The 6,347-nt window shown below is 43.7% G+C and overlaps 1 pseudogene; it reads left to right on the top strand.

Annotated features, from left to right (window-relative positions):
* The first annotated feature begins 875 nt into the window (after window positions 1–875).
* The window catches only part of LOC105506283, a 39,366-nt pseudogene continuing 33,894 nt past the window's right edge, over window positions 876–6,347 (top strand).

The raw sequence follows: 6,347 nt of genomic DNA on the forward strand, positions 1-6,347 counted from the left end.
GCTGAGGCAGGAGAATTGCTTGAACCTAAGAGGCGGGAGGTTGCTGCGGTGAACAAAGATTGCGCCACTGCACTCCAGCCTGGGCGACAGAGTGCAGTGTAGGTTGCAACCAGGCTTGGCTGTCAAAATCAAGGTCTTTTTTCTATTTGACTATCAGATAAGAAAAGCTTTAAAAGTACGAAGAATGTGTGCATTTTCTTTAGTTGTTATGGGGGAAGAGAGTTAACCCAGGTCTACAGTCACATGCACTGGAACCAATGCCAACAAGAATCCAAAGAAAAGTTGAGTTTGTTCAACCAGTGGATTATTTGTAGAAGAGCCAGTGTAGCCCACTAGCTAGCCAAATAAACCAGACTAATTTTTTAATGTTATAATGGATTGCTTGACTTAAGTTTCCATTGCCCTCCATTCCCTATTCCCATCCTGCACCCTCCTCCCTATCCAAGAGCAGGAGAATTAGGTGGGTATCTCATAAATGCAGTCTGCACATTAGGCGGGGATTCCATACTCACAACCAGGTGTTTCTCCACATGACAAACAACCTTTTGATGTTTGGGGTTTTTTGCATTTTCCCTGAACTGAACTGATATTCCGTCTCATTGAATTAAGTCAAGCCTGTTTGGATACCTTGTCCTTGAACAATAAGGCAAAATAGAAATATACTGATCCACGATGGCTGGGGTTTGCGAGCTCCCTTCCCCATTATCTAGACAAAAGTCCTACAATCTTGACCTCTAAATCTGAAGGTATTTACCACCGAGACCATCAAATGTGCTGTATGTGAGACTTCTAACTAGTGAAACGATCCCAGCCCAGAGCTCACTAGCAATGCAGCAGCGAGGTCTATTTAGAAAGAACATAAACAAGCCAAAGGCATGAATGAGGAAGCCAGTGCCTTCCCGACACAGGACTCCTTCACGTTAATCGGGGAGAGGGTGTGTTTCAGGAGCCCAGCTTCAAGGGAGTAAGAAAACCCGAGGCTTCATTCCGTAATTCTTACTCGTTACTAAAGCCATGAGGCCAGGATGTGTGTTTAAAGCCTCTTTAATTCAAAGACCTGTTATCTTTACTTGACCTTATTTCCTGTCATTGGCGAGAATCAAGCTGCTTCTATTCCCCCTAATAACCATATAGTATAACCCTTGCTGGGAACAACCGCTGTGTGTACCTTCTTTTGTGGCAGGCTGCAATCTTGGGAAGTAATGTGTCTGTTTTGAAAAGAGTCATTTACAGCCTGCTGTTTGACCTAAGGGATCCAGGAGCCCACCCTTTTCTGGCCTCATGCACTGTATTTCCTTCCTGGGTTTTTCACAGGTTTAATGCAGCACAGGTGGTGGTGTGTTTCGAAACCAGGTGTCTGAGGCTAAAGACATCCACTAAAATATTTGGATTGCTTTTTTTTTTTCTTTTTGACTTGGAATTTTAGCTCTGTGAACTACTGAGAGTTGGTGATGGCGTGACTTGTTTTTTTTTTTTTTTTTTAATTACAGATTGGACTGTCCTTTTCACAGTTTTTCCTCCCTGCAGTTTAACATTCCCTAGAGATGCTATAAAATCCCTATGGTTTACTTACTAACACTTTTCAATATAGTGTTGAGGCCACACACACAAGCTGACCACTCACCAGCTGATTAGAGGTAGGGCCAGGACTGCAACGAGCTGATCAGAACACAGAAGGGCAGGATGCAGGGAAATGCCTGGGCAGGTGGGTGGCTGCAGACAGGGCAGGACCTGACACTGACAAGGAAACAGATTCAGAAAGGTTAAGTAATTTGCCCAAAGTCACACAGCTCCTAAGTGGTAGAGCTGGGTTCAAACCCACACTCTTTAACCACTGATAATACCATACCATTTGGGGATAAATATGTCTGTGCACCCAAAATATTTTAACACAGGCAATCCAGACATGTCAACGATGGAAAGTTGTTACAGATGGTCACTGACATGACCCTACAAAGGATTCCTCACTTGGCCTAATTTCATCAAAGGTCTGATTTTTCCATAAAATCTACTCTCACACCCTATTCTGTGAGACAAGTCTACCACAGAAACAAGTTTCTCATGGCTGACACTGACCTTTTGACAGAAAGTACTGGAATCAGTTCTACAGCCATTTCTCTCACTCATTAGCTTGAGAACCTTGGCAAAGTCATTTAGCTTCTCTGAGGGAAATAGTTAGGATGACCACAAGTTCCAGGTTGCCCAAAACAGTTTACTAGTTTACATGTGTTCATCCCACTGTGATGGTTAATGGCGCCCCTTTTCACTCTCTAAACTATTCTGGTCTGGATAAGTTATATGGTCACTTTAAGTAGAGTGTTCATCTTTTGAGAATATTTCCCATTCTTTAAATATTAGCATCTCAATGTTTCTTAAGGAATCCTCCTGCCTAAGCCATATGGCTTAGGCAGCTGAAGATGGCCAATTAAGATTCCAAATTCTCCCAGCCATGGTGACTGTTTCAGAGATGAGCACATGGTCCACACCTGGCCAGTGAAGGTAGGCATGCCGGACTTTTATCGAAACTACCAAGCAAGAGGCCCCCTCTTTCCAGTGAGGTTGTTGGGCTGTGGGAAGTAAGCCTGGGGCTGTTGTTGGCCATGACATGAGGAACATCTGCCAGAGAAGAAAGCCGTGCAGACCGTGGAGGAATGGAGAAGGGGAAAGGACCAGCATGATGGTACCTCTTGAACTCGTGGCCAGAAGCCAAATATATGGAGGGACTTCCTAGTGAAATGTACTAATAACTTCCCTGTTATGCATGAGCAAGTTTGAATTGGGTTCTGTCACTTGCAACTGAAGGAGGGCTGACTAAAAAGGGAGATTGGAATAGAGTATTTCAGCTCTGGCACATCATACCTCCATTGATAGATAAATTCACACACACAGAGTAACGTACACAGAGCTCCAACCCCACTGCAGAAACTGAGGTATTACTCACCCACATCTTTCATGGTTTGGTGATGCTTAGAAGAACATCAAACATTATCTAATACAGTGGTTTTGACTGGTCCATGGAGACCTAGGTTCTAGAGAAGTGTCTCAGTGGCTGCCCTAGGGGGTGAGAGGTGGATGTGAAAGTTAGGGTCAGAGAGTGAGAGCAGGCAGGATCTAATGGCTCTCCCCTACTTCACCCAGGGAAACTCCCCTGTTAGCTGTTTTATATATTAGGATTCAGGGCGAGAGTTCATGCAGGGGACGTAAAGTTTCCATTGCTTTAAGAAGATTGGAAAAACACTCATTTAGTCAACACCTAGCATTTTAAGAAGAGGACCCCAAAGCCCAGAGGTAGTAAGGGACATAGCTTCCCTCAAGGTCATACATAGTTGACTTGAGAGGGAAAACCTGAAACCTGTCTGGTTCTCTTTGACATCACAATGCCTTCTTTGGTACTATTTTTTTTTTTTTTTTTTTTTGAGACGGAGTTTCACTCTTGTTGCCTAGGCTGGAGTGCAATGTTGCAATCTCGGCTCACTGCAACCTCCGCTCCCAGGTTCAAGTGATTCTCCTGCCTCAGCCTCCCAAGTAGCTGGGATTACAGGTGCACACTACCACACCCAGCTAATTTTTTGTATTTTCAGTAGAGACAGGTTTGGCCAGGCTGGTCCCAAACTCCTGCCCTCAGGTGATCTACCCACCTCGCCCTCCCAAAGTGCTGGGATTACAGGCGTGAGCCACTGCACCTGGTGAATTTTTTTTAAAAAAAGAGCTTTTACTTCATGATATTCTGAAGACAAATAGAGTTATATTTATATCATAAGCAATACATATTTACATATTATATAAAATAATACAAATAAAATTTTGTATCTGTTTCCTTGCTTGGTTTTTGTGTCCCTCCTTAGACTCTAAGCCTCAGGTGCTCCCACCTTAAACACAGTGGGAGCACAGCAAAAACGTGTTTAAAAAGTAAGAAAATAATTCACAGAGGGGCATGCCAAGCAGCACCCGGGGATGAAATCATCAAAATCCAGATTGCAGAAAACGCTCAGGACAAGCATGCTTCTTCAACAAATCTCAAGGGAAAAAAAAGAATAGACAATAAATCTGCAGATTAAGAGAGATCTGAGGAATAGATCAATGTGGAATCTGAGTCAAACCAATGTTTAAACTTAGAGATAATCAGGGAAGTTTCAAAGACTATCTGGATGTTGGATAATATAGTCATTGTTGTTTTAAGGGTAATGACAATATCGTGGTCGTGTTTAGAATAAGAGTCCTCATCTTTTAGAAATACACACTGAAATATTACGGGCTGATGGCTGAAATGATGTGATCTTGCAAATTTTGTGCAAAAAACTTGGGGGTGAAAGGGGAGGTGGGAGATAGAGTTGAAAGATTGACCTAAAGTTGATCCTTGTTGAAGTTGGAGAGAGTCTATATGGAAATTCATTGTACTATTTTGCTATTTTTGGGTATGTTTGCAATTTTCTATAATAAAAATTTAGAAGGAATAAAGGGAGGAAAGGAAAGGAGAGAAAGGAAAAGAAGTAAGGCCCTTTTTCTTTTCTTTTCTTTTCTTTTATTTTTTGAGACAGAGTTTCGCTCTTGTTGCCCAGGCTGGAGTGCAACGGTGCGATCTTGGCTCACTGAAACCTCTGCCTCCTAGGTTCAAGCGATTCTCCTGACTCAGCCTCCTGAGTAGCTGGAATTACAGGTATGTGCCACCATGCCCAACTAATTTTGTATTTTTAGTAGAGATGGGGTTTCTCCATGTTGGTCAGGCTGATCTCAAACTCCTGACCTCAGGTGATCCGCCCGCCTCGGCCTCCCAAAGTGCTGGGATTACAGGCGTGAGCCATCGCACTTGGCTGGGAGACCCTTTCTTTGGAACCAAACATGGAGTCACATCTTGGCTCTTCCATTTACCAGCTGTAAGGCTCAAGGTGTAGCAGGACAAGCTGCAGACAGCATCCCTCAGACACCCAGTTAAAGAAGGAAGGGCTTTATTCGGCTGGGAGCTTCGGCAAGACTCAGGTCTCCAAAAACAGAGCTCCCCGAGTGAGTAATTCCTGTCCCTTTTAAGGGCTTGCCACTCTAAGGGGGTCTGCATGAGAGAGTCATGATCGATTGAACAAGCAGGGGGTATGTGACTGGGGGCTGCATGCACCAGTAATCAGAACAGAACAGAATAGGACATGGATTTTCACAATGCTTTTCCATACAGTGTCTGGAATCTATAGATAACATAACCAGTTAGGTCAGGGGTCGATCTTTAACCAGGCCCAGGGCATGGTGCCAGGCTGTATACCTGTAGATTTTATTTCTCCCTTTTAGTTACAACTTCTTCTTTCTTTGGAGGCAGAAATTGGGCATAAGACAATGTGAGGCATGGTCTCCTCCCTTAAAGGTTACTATTTATCTTCAGTTTCCTTCACTGCAATGGTACTAAAAATACCACTTGTCTCCTAGAGAGGTTGTGAGAATCAAATGAAGTCACATACGCAAAATGTGTCTGGTAAATTGTATATAATGAAGGGTAATTGTTATTGTTAAGATCAAATGTTAAACATACTGCCCTCATATTCAAGTAAAATTGGTGCCAGAAAAGTTATACTTTAGGCCAGGTGCAGTGGCTCTTGCCTGAAATCCCAGTGCTGTGGGAGACCCAGGCAGGTGGATCACATGAGCTCAGGAGTTCAAGACCAGCCTGAGCAACACGGCAAAACCTCGTCTTTACAAAAAATACAAAAATTAGCCAGGCGTGGTGGTGCATGCATGTAGTCCCAGCTACTTGGGAGGGTGAAGCATGAAAATCACTTGCGCTCAGGAGGTGGAGGTTTCAGTGAGCTGAGATAGCTCCACTGAACTCCAGCCTGGGCAATAGAGCCAGACCTTGTCTCAAAAACACAAAATTACACTTTAATAAAAATAATAACTAAAATTGTGGGGTGCTGTTTTACCTGTAATAACTGTCCTCCTCTCCTCCCTTTTCATTGATTTTTTCCATCCTCATACTCAAAGTGAAACCTCTTTAAACAAAACTTAAAAATTGTAGTGAGGGGGCACAATCAAGATGGCCGAATAGGAACAGCTCCAGCCTCCAGCTCCCAGTGTGAGTGACATAGAAGACGGGTGATTTCTGCATTTTCAACTGAGTTGCAGACCGACACCTCACTCCTCACATGGCTGGGTACAGCCCTGAGACGAAGCTTCCAGAGCAAGAATCAGACAGCAACACTTGCTGTTCAGCAATATTCTATCTTCTGCAGCCTCCGCTGCTGATATCCAGGCAAACAGGGTCTGGAGTGGACCTCAAGCAAACTCCAACAGACCTGCAGCTGAGGGTCCTGACTGTTAGAAGGAAAACTAACAAACAGAAAGGACATCCACGCCAAAACCCCATC

The sequence above is a fragment of the Colobus angolensis genome, unplaced genomic scaffold (genome assembly GCF_000951035.1).
Source record: "Colobus angolensis palliatus isolate OR3802 unplaced genomic scaffold, Cang.pa_1.0 Scaffold134, whole genome shotgun sequence".
NCBI classification, from domain to species: Eukaryota; Metazoa; Chordata; class Mammalia; order Primates; family Cercopithecidae; genus Colobus; species Colobus angolensis.